This window comes from Schistocerca cancellata, chromosome 10 (assembly GCF_023864275.1).
Source record: "Schistocerca cancellata isolate TAMUIC-IGC-003103 chromosome 10, iqSchCanc2.1, whole genome shotgun sequence".
Taxonomy (NCBI): domain Eukaryota; kingdom Metazoa; phylum Arthropoda; class Insecta; order Orthoptera; family Acrididae; genus Schistocerca; species Schistocerca cancellata.
This window is the reverse complement of record NC_064635.1, coordinates 26,994,323-27,008,244: the sequence shown is the minus strand read 5'-3', so window position 1 is coordinate 27,008,244 and position 13,922 is coordinate 26,994,323. Positions and strand designations below refer to the sequence as shown.

At 45.7% G+C, this 13,922-nt stretch overlaps 1 pseudogene; it reads left to right on the top strand.

Moving 5' to 3' along the window:
- The first annotated feature begins 8,161 nt into the window (after nucleotides 1–8,161).
- Nucleotides 8,162–8,279, top strand: LOC126107191 (5S ribosomal RNA; annotated as a pseudogene).
- The last annotated feature ends 5,643 nt before the right edge of the window (nucleotides 8,280–13,922 follow it).

Sequence of the window (13,922 nt, the reverse complement as noted above, 5' to 3'; positions counted from 1 at the left end):
GATCAGCCGCCTCAGCAGCATCCGGGGAGCGTATCTGCTGGGACGAGACAGGGAAACCATTAGCCGCGCCGGTGAGGGGCCGACCGGGCGTGGAGAAATTTTGCAGGCCCAATAACAAGAGAAAACCCAGGTGTCGTCGTTATGAAAATTCCGTGTGGAATAATCAACGGCGGGAGAGTGTGCCAGTGTTAAGAGAAAAGAGTGCGCCCACAAGTAGTAGATCAGCTGTATACACGGCAGTAGAAAATACATTCACTGTCAGTGAGAACAATTTAAGTAGTGTTCCGGAAATCGATTATAAAGTGGCAGCTGTAACACCCACAGCGGAACTGGAGATTGAGTTTAAGAATGATTCGCAAGTGTTGACAGGAGATCAGATGTCGGATAAAACGTCCGTCATCGAGCGAAGGGATGCAGAGAGGGATGAGGTCTGGTTAAGGCAGTTCGGTCGCTTATACGACGAACTAAGAGATTATAGGGGTCTGTATGGGAGAAGTGTTTATGGGGAGCGCGTGCAGGATTTTCCGCGTCTCGTCCCGCAGGGAGATAGTGTTTGTGAAATTATAGAAAGTTCTGGCCCTAACCGGCAGACTTTACTAGAAATAGTTGATGTTAAGGGGGAGCACGAGCAATATTCGTCGTGTTTCGTCCCGCAGGAGTTAGATGTTGAAGTAGTAACGGAAAGTTCTGGCCCTAACCGGCAGACTTTACCAAAAGTTTCAGTGGTAGAGGTAACCGACCCATCCGACGCAAACCTCCAGTTTAAACATTGCGAGAGTATTAAGGAGAAAGATTGCGAAAATTTTAGTGATAGCCGGACACGATTGGTAGAAAAGCACATAGATTACAACGTGTATGAGGTTAGAGCTGACATTATACGGTCAGACGATAGCAGTGTGGGTTGCGCAGATCTAGCGGAAGTAATTGCAGAAACTACTGGACACATTCCTCCAGGTAGATTGGCGGATGAGATTAATCTGACCAAAGTGGAATCAACGAAGGTGACGATTAATGAATTGATAGCAAAGCAACACTCAATAGTTGACGAGTTACAGGAAAAGGTTTCGGTATTGGAGGCGAAGCTACAGACTAAGCCTCAGGACAAACGTGTTGAAATTAAAACTGTATGTGAACAGAGGCTGGAAAAGCAGCCAGATAAGCCGGATTTAGGATCAAAGCCGGATGGTTTTTTCTGGAATGACCTGGATATAGACGAGGATTTACTGTGGGAAAATAAAGAAACAGTCGAGGACAAGTGTAGACAGATAGTGGTGTCTGTTAATATGCACGACCTACAACTAAACGTGTTGATTGACACCGATGCAGAATTGAGTGCTGTATCTGGGAAAATATTTGAGTTACTGAAAGACAGACCCGGCATCGTAGTTATGCCAGTAACAGGAGTGAAAATTATCGGTGCTACTGGGAAGGCCAGTAAACCGGTCACAAAACAGATTTTTGTCAACTTCGAGATAGGTGGGGCACGATTTGAACAAGAGTTTGTCGTCGTGCCAGACTTGACTACGGAAGTAATTATCGGATTAGATTGGCTATTAAAGTACCGTGCAGTGATTAATTGCGAAAGCAAAACTTTGACATGTACGTCACAAGATAAAACAATAGTAGTTAGTTTTGACGAGGCAGGAGACGGTGTGCATAGGCAATACCAGCCTATACACATTGTTAACTGGCTGGATGACATTGACGTAGGTATGAATCTGAACTACTGTAATGTGAAGAATCTCGGCATTGACAATAATGTAGAAAGTGAATTGGAAAGTATTGTAGACGGTGTGTCAAACGTAACACACGAACAAAGACGAGACCGACTTTCCCGTTCCTATTGCCATCACAATCATAGGGCATGGGGCAAATATGTAGCAGTATTTGAGAGAATTATGAACACCTTGAGACATGAATCGACGGGATTCTCTCCAGAGGAAATCCTGTTGGATGACAGAAGTAAAAGTTTAGTGGAAGAGATAATCAAATTCCCTCCACGGATTGACATTAGCATTGGTGTGAAAAAAGATCGTTTGCGAGAAGTAATGAAGCTAAAAGCCGATGCTCGCATACGTCGTCATGACGCTAAAACGCGTTTTGCTAAGTTTGCAATCGGAGACTTAGTACTTGTAAAAGCTCATGAGAAATCGAGCGAGATAGACAATGAAATCTCTAAATTTAAGTTTGTTTATAATGGACATATAAAGTCATTGGTATACCTCACACAAATGCTTATTGCTTAGAGTATCCAAGCTCTGGAAAACGATTAGGTATACGGAATATTGTAGACTTGAAATTGTACCAACCTAGGATCGATTAATACCACACAATGGGTAATTTGTACAGTATGTAAATATAGAGTGTAAGATTTAAGGATGTGCCATGTTACGATGCTTTTGCCTGACCTAGAGGTCAATAAAGAAGTTGTAATTAATAAGTAATTAATTTTGACTAAATGCCCGCATCTCGTGGTCGTGCGGTAGCGTTCTCGCTTCCCACGCCCGGGTACCCGGGTTCGATTCCCGGCGGGGTCAGGGATTTTCTCTGCCTCGTGATGGCTGGGTGTTGTGTGCTGTCCTTAGGTTAGTTAGGTTTAAGTAGTTCTAAGTTCTAGGGGACTTATGACCACAGCAGTTGAGTCCCATAGTGCTCAGATCCATTTGAACCATTTTTGACTAAATGATTTAAGAGTAACTGATTAGTAATCATCTGAAAAATCCAAGCTGCTAGTTTAAGTTTTCAGCTGAGTCACAGTAGATTAAGGAATGTAAATATGATTTTGTAACTTGCTGTAATATTTCATGAATGTGTGTTTTTATTAGTCATTGCCGATGTACTTAGACGCTGTTTTAAGTTTCAGGCTAGTACATGCGTGTGATGATGGACAGTGTTGAGTTATCCACTGTGATAGTGTTTATGGACTCCTTGAGATTACTCGGGAGTGAGTTTTTCCGAAAGAATTCAGTGAAACGGACGTTCTGGAAACGCCGTTACAAGGGCGAGTGAGATCAAGCGTGCCGCACAGGCGGGCGCAACAATATTTGCGAGGCGAAGCCGCTGTCGGCTCTTGTGCCGCTGTCGGCTCTTGTGCCGCTGTCGGCATTCTTTGTATTCCCGAGTACGGAATGTGGAGTTGCTTTTCTTCCCGGACAGCTGATGTGAAAGTATTCTGCTGTCAATATTTATGTTTTATTTTATCTGCTGTATATTATTTTCTTGTTTAGCGTTAATTGGACATGACGAGAATATTAATTATGAAAAAGGTTACATAAAAATGTGTATTCTATGTAATTAATTATTAGTTTGCGTATTTTGATATACCTGTTTTTTATGACCATGTACTCTGATCAATTTTGCAAATAGTATTCCATTTCTTATAGTGTTACGAATTTTAATGATTTTGGAATAGCTAAACCATTTTCTATGTTTTCTATGAATTTTGATATGTTGTCAACCTGTTTTATTTTGTGCAGGATGACAGAGTGGAATAAGATTAGGAGTGTCTCCACTCAATTATTATTGTCTAAAAAATTGGGTTATGGTTAATTAGACGAATGCTAATTTTTTTTGATGTTTTGAGCATATGCATTTACGCTGTTTCTTTTTTGGGACATTTTCTGAGTCTGTTTACGTTACACGAACATCTTCAGACAATGTGGGGCACGTGTAACGCCGGAAATGCATATCCTCCTATTTCCATCTATTGTACTTTTTTTTCCTTGCTTTGTTACCTCAATATATGACATTTCTGTCTCTTTGTATATTGTAATTGTTTTACTATTTGTATATTTATGCATTTATGTCGATGTATAATTGGTTTGTTTCGTAAATATTATTTGTATTTTTACGCTGGGTCTTGCCTAGGGAAAACTGCTATCGAACGATTACGTCGATAGGTCGTGTGAAGAATCAAAGTGTGTAGGATCTTTGGTAGTGTTAACTCTGCCGCGTGGAGCGCGGGCTGACAGAAGGGTGGCGGGAGTAGCGAGTGGAGGAGGTGTGTTGTGTGACGCTCCCGCGAGTTGCCGCGCTTTCGGGGTTTGGCAGCATGTAATTGCGCTCGACTTGCGATGATAGTTTCCGACATGGTGTCGCGGACGGGAAACATTAACTAGTGCACATCAAGAGCCCGTTTCGTCTGGTGACCGTGTCGAGAAGAAGGCGCGCCAACATCCAGCTTCTGCAACAGCGACGGCCGACAATGAGTGACTGTCGCCGCCTCCTCGATCGACGGCTTCAAACCTTCAATCAACCTACAAGGAAGACTGGACGCACGTAAAGTTTTAGAACTGTATGGCAGACCTCAGCTTTTAATCTTGTTCCATTTGCCTCGCAAAATCACAGCAACTTAGAATGAACCTTTGTTGCTCATTGTCCCAATTGCATTACCAAGCAGGGTCCCTTCCTTTTCCGGAATGAACCCGAGTGTCGTTGAAATTCAGACGCCAGCATTAAAGTAACATCATTTCACTGCTTTAATTTCAAAGTTCAGTTAGCTGGCTACAATATTCAGATTACACAAGCACAAATTAAGAGTGCGAGTTTTGTTACCATATTTTAGCTTACCTGTGACTGCAGCTCAGCTTGGTACGTACTAAATTTTACTGTTGTTAATTGTTCAGAATCATTTAATTCAGGCTCAAAGTTAAATCTCTTCTTTCTAAATTGCGTAGATTCAAGTAGCTTTTGGAATGATTGTTGAGGTAGTCCAAGACTAACCGTATTTTACTGAATTTCGATGTGCTTCAGAAAGAAAGCTCACTATTAACTTCAGTCACTAAATTAACTTTCGATTTTCCGGTTTTATTAATTCTTTTGCTAAATTAAGTCAGGGTGTAGCGAAATTTATTACTTCTGACAAACTTTCAGTTTTCACACTACACGTGTCAACCTTCAGTTGCCACGCTTCTAGTGCTAATTATATATGTAATAACCTTTCTTTTTCAGTTACTATAGTAATTGTCCTTAGGACTGGCGACCGTGATTTCCCCCAAATCTCAAATACCTAATTACCGCTAGTTAATTGTTAACGTAACGGCTGCACATTTACTTCCTTTATTAACTTTACCCCTTTTCAAAATTAATTTCCACCAGTTTCATTAGCACTTTTCCTTTCATTTAGATGTAACCCTTTCCTCCCTCTTTACCGACAGGTTAACTTCGGTGACGATTGCTTTTCCAAAACTCCCATTAGGTACACGCGGTTTCATTTTTCACTGTCATTAAGGTCGGTAAGTGAGGGGGAGGTTACACACTCCATACAAATACTTTCAGAAATGACTTCCTGACACTTAAATCTATACTCGATGTTAACAAATTTCTCTTCTTCAGAAACGCTTTCCTTGCCATTGCCAGTCTACATTTTATATCCTCTCTACTTCGACCATCATCAGTTATTTTGCTCCCCAAATAGCAAAACTCCTTTACTACTTTAAGTGTCTCATTTCCTAATCTAATACCCTCAGCATCACCCGAATTAATTCGACTACATTCCATTATCCTCGTTTTGCTTTTGTTGATGTTCATCTTATATCCTCCTTTCAAGACACCATCCATTCCGTTCAACTGCTCTTCCAAGTCCTTTGCTGTCTCTGACAGAATTACAATGTCATCGGCGAACCTCAAAGTTTTTATTTCTTCTCCATGGATTTTAATACCTACTCCGAATTTTTCTTTTGTTTCCTTTACTGCTTGCTCAATATACAGATTGAATAACATCGGGGAGAGGCTACAACCCTGTCTTACTCCCTTCCCAACCACTGCTTCCCTTTCATGTCCCTCGACTCTTATAACTGCCATCTGGTTTCTGTACAAATTGTAAATAGCCTTTCGCTCCCTGTATTTTACCCCTGCCACCTTTAGAATTTGAAAGAGAGTATTCCAGTCAACATTGTCAAAAGCGTTCTCCAAGTCTACAAATGCTAGAAATGTAGGTTTGCCTTTCCTTAATCTTTCTTCTAAGATAAGTCGTAAGGTCAGTATTGCCTCACGTGTTCCAACATTTCTACGGAATCCAAACTGATCTTCCCCGAGGTCGGCTTCTAACAGTTTCTCCATTCGCCTGTAAAGAATTTGTGTTAGTATTTTGCAGCTGTGACTTATTAAACTGATAGTTCGGTAATTTTCACATCTGTCAACACCTGCTTTCTTTGGGATTGGAATTATTATATTCTTCTTGAAGTCTGAGGGTATTTCGCCTGTCTCATACATCGTGCTCACCAGATGGTAGAGTTTTGTCATGACTGGCTCTCCCGAGGCCATCAGTAGTTCAAATGGAATGTTGTCTACTCCTGGGGCCTTGTTTTGACTCAGGTCTTTCAGTGCTCTGTCAAATTCATGATATAATCATACAAATTATCAGTCAGATGTCGATACGATCGTGCTCTGCACGGAAGATGGCATTCCGGTCAACGGACAACCACACGACCGATGACGTCAGGGCACATATCAAGCGGGGTGTGTTTGCGGTGTATATCCATATCGACAATCGTTGCGTGCACAGTGACAGACGACGCAGTATGGTATAGAGAAGATGCTTACCAGGCTATACGTTGGAGGGCCGTAGAAAGGAAGGAAACAGAACAGTCGCAAACTGATTCGAGCCGACTGCTTAATGTGAGTAGTACCGTTGTTCCTCGGATGTGGCGACAGTGTATGAGAGACCGAAACTGTATCCGGAAGACCGAGATAGGGACGACCAGGTGTGACGACCAGGTGTGACTTCAGAAGAGATGACCGTGGTTCGGCTGTAAGGGTGAGAGGTGGCATGAGCCCCCTCTCATATTTCTATCTTACGATTTTCCTCTCTAATTGCATGCAGTGGAAAGTCGCTATTCCTTCACACGCGGACTTCCCACGCAGCGTCTCTCGTCACCCGGGTGGTCCGGTGACAGGCGGGCTCTGCTCATCTGGAAAGCGTTAAGCCGACGGGTGTGAGGAAGTCGAGTGAATGATTTGCAGACGCCGACATTGTCAAAAGACACGCCCGGAGGGGTCTGAAGTAGCGGCTGTGCTAGACGTTCCGTTACTTCGCAGACACTTAGCGAAAACACTTTCTGGCGGGCTACGAGCGAGGCGTGGGAATGACCTGTGTACCCAGGCAGTTGTGGCGGGAAAATTCCCGCGCTTTCTGCAAAATAGTAACTGTGATTGGCTTGCTCAAGGCATAGCTCCTTGACGTAGCAAAATCAGCGCAGAAATTGGCGCCAAGAATCTCCATTGGTGGAATGGTAGTGCTCCGGCAATAGAGAGGAATTTTCGGCCTGTTTTCGAGTTGCTGATTGGAACGTTTAACCACGGCCGCTGTCGTGGGAGCGGGAATGTTATGTGTTTGGCCTGTACGGGTGCTCTAGGTAGTCGGCTCTCGCCTTTCGGTCGAGGACGTCGAAGCAACCAGCCATCGCCTCCGGTACGCCAGATCGTGTTGTGGCAGTTAAGAAGACAGTATGTCCGCAGCACCGGCAGATAGGGATTTTCCTAGGTGATAATCAGAGCTCAGCAGAGTGCGCCTGTTCGTCTTTTTCTAACTTTGTTCTGTCTTGAGTAGCAGCAATTAATGTTGGGTTAGCTGTGTGTCTCTCTTAAGATTTGAGTAGCAAGGAATTGGCTCCACATACCACTTCGTCTTAAATCTCACAATCTAGTTTAGGGACAACTTCATCTTCATAGCGTTTGTTTGAGTATCCAATTTGAGCCAATTTGATGTATTATAAATGTTTCATGTGTTTTTGTTTATTATTTTGTGTTTAGTCTTAATAAATCATATTGTTATTTTGGACAGAACTTCCATTCTGTTAATCGGTAGAGCAACCCCATCATTCCTCACTATGTTAATGAAACCTTCGTTTATTTAACTTATTTATCAAATTAAATTATTGCAGGTGCCAAACTCTCTTCTACTCCAATGGCAGGGTTGATTAGAGTCAGTTCGCGTATTTTTATTAATCCTTGTGCAACAGCAAAAGTTAGAATAGGGGGGGCTTAGAGCATCATCTACATATGTAGATTCTAGAAGAATTGAGTGTTAAATACACTGCTAGCCCCGGCACCTCGCAAGGGCACGGCGGTAGCCTACCGCCTTAGTACTGCACGGCAACTGGCATCTGAGCACGCAGCACCCACTGGACGTGTTGTGTGGAAGCAAACGGTGAGCAGAAGAGCCAACGGCATCGCCGCTGTGGTAACACCGGTTCCCGTCAGATCACCGAAGTTAAGCGCTGTCGGGCTGGGCTAGCACTTGGATGGGTGACCATCCGGTCTGCCGAGTGCTGTTGGCAAGCGGGGTGCACTCAGCCCTTGTGAGGCAAACTGAGGAGCTACTTGATTGAGAAGTAGCGGCTCCGGTCTCGTAAACTGACATATGGCCGGGAGAGCGGTATGATGACCACTGGCCCCTCCATATCCGCATCCAGTGACGCCTGTGGTCTGAGGATGACACGGCGGCCGGTCGGTACCTTTGGGCTTTCCAAGGCCTGTTTGGGAGGCGTATTTTAGTTTTGGGCGAGCAGAAGGCTTCGGCGGAGTGGCCTTTATTGCGGATACCTACTGTATACCTCTGAAGCGTCTTCACATTTAAAAGATTCTTCTCATCCGTTGTTAATAGTATCTCAGTTAAGTTCACGACCCTCTCATAAAATGTATGCAACTTTTTACGCGCCGTTTCGTTATAAATATAAAAATTTACACCTAGGTTAAAAAGCTTCTTCTGATGTCTGTTTAGAGTTAATTCTCGTTCCCTGTCAATACTGTTTTCAATCTCTCCGAATACATATGTGAACTGCAGTGGAGAAATAAAATACCTAGAATCAAGTGAAGATTAGAAGCTTCTCTATTTAACTCATCCTTAGTTTCATATGCTTCTCGAATTTGAGTCTGAACCCATAATACTTCACTTTTACGTTTCACTATTTGTGCTACGTTTGTTATACACGCTACTAAGATTGCCACTAAGTCAACAGGAAGTTGAAAAAGAACCAACTATTTTAAAACAAGTGGTGTAGCGAACGGATATACGCGTAAGGTTCAAATGGCTCAAATGGCTCTGAGCACTATGGGACTTAACATCTCAGGTCCTCAGTCCCCTAGAACTTAGAACTACTTAAACCTAACTAACCTAAGGACATCACACACATCCATGCCCGAGGCACGATTCGAATCTGCGACCGTAGCAGTCGCGCGGTTCCGGACTGAGCGCCTAGAACCGCATGACCACCGCGGTCGGCGTACGCATAAGGAGGTGATGAATATTTATAATAAGATAGAAAAGAGGCAAATGAAACAAACAGAAGGAAGTCAAGCCGCAGTTAAGAAGAACAAATATATATATATATATATATATATATGTGGCTCTCACTTACAATGGAAGAATTACAAAAAATGGTTCAAATGGCTCTGAGCACTATGGGACTTAACTTCTGATGTCATCAGTCCCCTATAACTTAGAACTGCTTAAACCTAACCTGAGGACATCACACACATCAATGCCCGAGGCAGGATTCGAACCTGCGACCGTAGCGGTCGCGCGGTTCCAGACTGTAGCGTCTAGAAGCGCTCGGCCTCCCAGGCCGGCGAAAAATTACCCATAAGATTGAAAGATGCGTTTGTAAATCCGGCGTTAAAATAGGGTTCCGTGCAAATAACACGCTAAAATTGAAGCTCCGGCACAAAATATGTAATAGTAGGAATAAATTTCAGGATTTAGTTGTATATAAGATCAAATGTGGTGACTGCTGTAAACAATACACAGGGCAGACTGTTAGGAACTTAGAAACGAGATTCACGGAGCACACCTACTCTCAAAACGAAACAGCGTTTGGGGGCGCATATGGCTGCCTTAAAGCACTCAGTCACGAAGATTGAACAAAACTTAGACATAGAGCTCAAAGGGAGATTTTCTTAACATTTTGGAAGAAGTTGAAATATACACTCATAAAAAGAAAGATCAGTCATAACGCCTATTTTAATATTTATGACGACTTACTGAGATGATCACTGTTGCGTATAGACGCCCAAGCCGAAGGATGAGAGATGGTGCGCGCTGAAACAGCTGGAAGATGCGTGCAGCGCCCAACGACGTTGACGGGGCTCTCTTGCACGGCCCTCTCACCCAAAGCGATGAACAGCAGACGAATGAGCGGCTCGCGGCACAACACCGAAATAGCAGGAACCACGGAAGCAGACCATGCAGGAAAACAAGTCTACACCAGCGCCATGCATATACACTCCTGGAAATTGAAATAAGAACACCGTGAATTCATTGTCCCAGGAAGGGGAAACTTTATTGACACATTCCTGGGGTCAGATACATCACATGATCACACTCACAGAACCACAGGCACATAGACACAGGCAACAGAGCATGCACAATTTCGGCACTAGTACAGTGTATATCCACCTTTCGCAGCAATGCAGGCTGCTATTCTCCCATGGAGACGATCGTAGAGATGCTGGATGTAGTCCTGTGGAACGGCTTGCCATGCCATTTCCACCTGGCGCCTCAGTTGGACCAGCGTTCGTGCTGGACGTGCAGACCGCGTGAGACGACGCTTCATCCAGTCCCAAACATGCTCAATGGGGGACAGATCCGGAGATCTTGCTGGCCAGGGTAGAGCACGTTGGGTGGCACGGGATACATGCGGACGTGCATTGTCCTGTTGGAACAGCAAGTTCCCTTGCCGGTCTAGGAATGGTAGAACGATGGGTTCGATGACGGTTTGGATGTACCGTGCACTATTCAGTGTCCCCTCGACGATCACCAGTGGTGTACGGCCAGTGTAGGAGATCGCTCCCCACACCATGATGCCGAGTGTTGGCCCTGTGTGCCTCGGTCGTATGCAGTCCTGATTGTGGCGCTCACCTGCACGGCGCCAAACACGCATACGACCATCATTGGCACCAAGGCAGAAGCGACTCTCATCGCTGAAGACGACACGTCTCCATTCGTCCCTCCATTCACGCCTGTCGCGACACCACTGGAGGCGGGCTGCACGATGTTGGGGCGTGAGCGGAAGACGGCCTAACGGTGTGCGGGACCGTAGCCCAGCTTCATGGAGACGGTTGCGAATGGTCCTCGCCGATACCCCAGGAGCAACAGTTTCCCTAATTTGCTGGGAAGTGGCGGTGCGGTCCCCTACGGCACTGCGTAGGATCCTACGGTCTTGGCGTGCATCCGTGCGTCGCTGCGGTCCGGTCCCAGGTCGACGGGCACGTGCACCTTCCGCCGACCACTGGCGACAACATCGATGTACTGTGGAGACCTCACGCCCCACGTGTTGAGCAATTCGGCAGTACGTCCACCCGGCCTCCCGCATGCCCACTATACGCCCTCGCTCAAAGTCCGTCAACTGCACATACGGTTCACGTCCACGCTGTCGCGGCATGCTACCAGTGTTAAAGACTGCGATGGAGCTCCGTATGCCACGGCAAACTGGCTGACACTGACGGCGGCGGTGCACAAATGCTGCGCAGCTAGCGCCATTCGACGGCCAACACCGCGGTTCCTGGTGTGTCCGCTGTGCCGTGCGTGTGATCATTGCTTGTACAGCCCTCTCGCAGTGTCCGGAGCAAGTATGGTGGGTCTGACACACCGGTGTCAATGTGTTCTTTTTTCCATTTCCAGGAGTGTAGAAATCGCCTTTGTTTTCGATCGTACAAAAGTGGTAATTTTATTGTGTATTTTAATTTTGACAAGTACAGTTTTTAACCTTGACAACTACAGATTTTAATTAAGGACTTTTAGAGATAAAAGTATATTAGAAAAATCTACTTAATACAGTATGTGCATGTGTAATGTAACAAATGTACCAGACACCACCTGTCGGTTATAGTTTTATAATTAATATAAATGGCGTGCATTTTGGCAACCAGTTTACGTCCGTCTGATCGGTTCCTTTCTCTCCCGCCGTCCCTCCTATGTCACCATCCGTAACACAGATTCCTACACCTTTTTCCCCTCCACCGGTGTGCCCCAAGGCTCCGTCCTCTCCCCCCTTCTGTACCTTTTGTACACGGCGGACATGCCGCCGCCGTCACCCCCCGTCCACCTTCTCCAGTTTGCCGATGACACCGCCTTCCTTGCCCTTGCCCCCACCCTGCAGCGCTCCCAACACCTTCTCCAATCCCATCTTGACCCGTTCACTGCTTGGTGCAACCAGTGGTTGCTCAAGGTCAATCACTCCAAAACCCAGGCGATCATTGTAGGCAAAACCACCCCTTCCTTCCGCCTCCTTGATTTCTATCTCACCGTCTATGGCCGTCCTATCGCCCTCACTCCCACCCTTAAGTACCTTGGCGTCACCCTCGACTGTCGTCTCTCCTGGACTCCCCACCTCCGGACAATCCAAGCCGAGGCACGCTCCCGACTCAGTTTCCTCAAGCTCCTCTCCGGCCGTACGTGGGGTCTGGACCCCTCCACCATCTCCACACCTATAAATCCCTCATCCGCCCTATCCTTTGTTATGCCCATCCGGCTTGGATCCCCACCCCCCCCCCCTTCCTTTTATAAATCCCTCCAAATCCTTGAACGTCATGCTCTCCGTCCCGCCTATCGCATCCGTCTCCCCTTCCCCACGCGGATCCTGTATGATCTCATCCCCTTCCCCCACCTCCTCCTTTTCCTTGAAAGGATACGGATCCTGTACATCTCCCGTAAACTCGATCCTCCTCACCCGCTGGTCTCCCCGATCCACTCCCACCCCCGCCTGCTGCCGCACCTGTATTCCCACATCCCACCCGGTCTCCATCTCTCCACCCTCCTTACCCTCTCCTGAGGTGGCTTCCGCCAGCTCCCTCTCCCTGATGATGCCCTCCTCCCCTCGATCTACCCCTCCTACCAACTTTGATCCTCCCACCCTCCTCCTGTGCTTGCTCCTCTGGGCACCCTCCCTCCCTTCTCTCCATTTCTCCCCGCTCCTCCCCCGGGCTTCCCCTCCCCTGTCGCTCTCCTCCTGCCCCCGTATCCTCAGCCATTGGCATCCTTGTTCTCCCCTCTCCCCCACCTCACCCCTGTTCCCCTCTTGCCAGGTCCCCGGACTCGCACACGCTAAGTGGACATTCGCGCGCCGGAGATCACCGCCATCAGTGTCTCGTGTGTGCCGTCGTGTTTAGTGTTCAGGGTTCACCGTCACACTCCATCGTTCACCAGTGCCATCGTCTTCTTCAGTGTTTGTGCGTTGTATCAACAGTTTGCAGTGTGGATTATCGTCGAGTGTGAACGGCTCCGTGTTTGTCTTTATGTGTCTCCTGTTTTATTGCCCACCGTTCTGTAACTTATGTGCCTTCTCAGTGTTTTTTTCTCATTGTGTATCCTATGCCTGAAGAGCAGCGTAGAATGCTGCTGACAGCCTGCCTGTTGTACAGGTTTAAAATAACAATAAAGAAAAAAAAAAGCAACCAGTTTAATGTGACGCAGGATATGAAGGTTGCTGTGTGTGGACGGGTTACTCCTGTAACCGAAGTTGCACGTACGTTATGGTACATTTGATGTTGATTGGATAGGATGAAAAAGGTTTGCATGTGTGAAATAGTAAATTAGTACCATTGTCGTTTCAGATCTGAAGATGGTTCTAGAGGAACCGAAACCGGTCATGTGAATAAACATTTTTGCTATCAAGACGGATTATAAGTATCATTGTATAACCTTTGACTAAACAAAACCTAACTGAACTGAACTGAAAATGGTCTGAATACAACCCGCATTTTATATTAAATGAACAAATTAAGTAAAACAATTACCTGGCCCTGATCAAAATTTCCACTTACTTCGTGTGTTGACATTGTTGCAGATTTCTCGGAGGCAAAACAGCAAGCAATAGGCAGTCAATAGCTAACCTAGATTTTTATTCTAAATAAAATATCCAACTGTTGCGTACCAAATGAATAATGCGTAATGATAAACAGTGGTATGGTGAGAGTAACTTTTC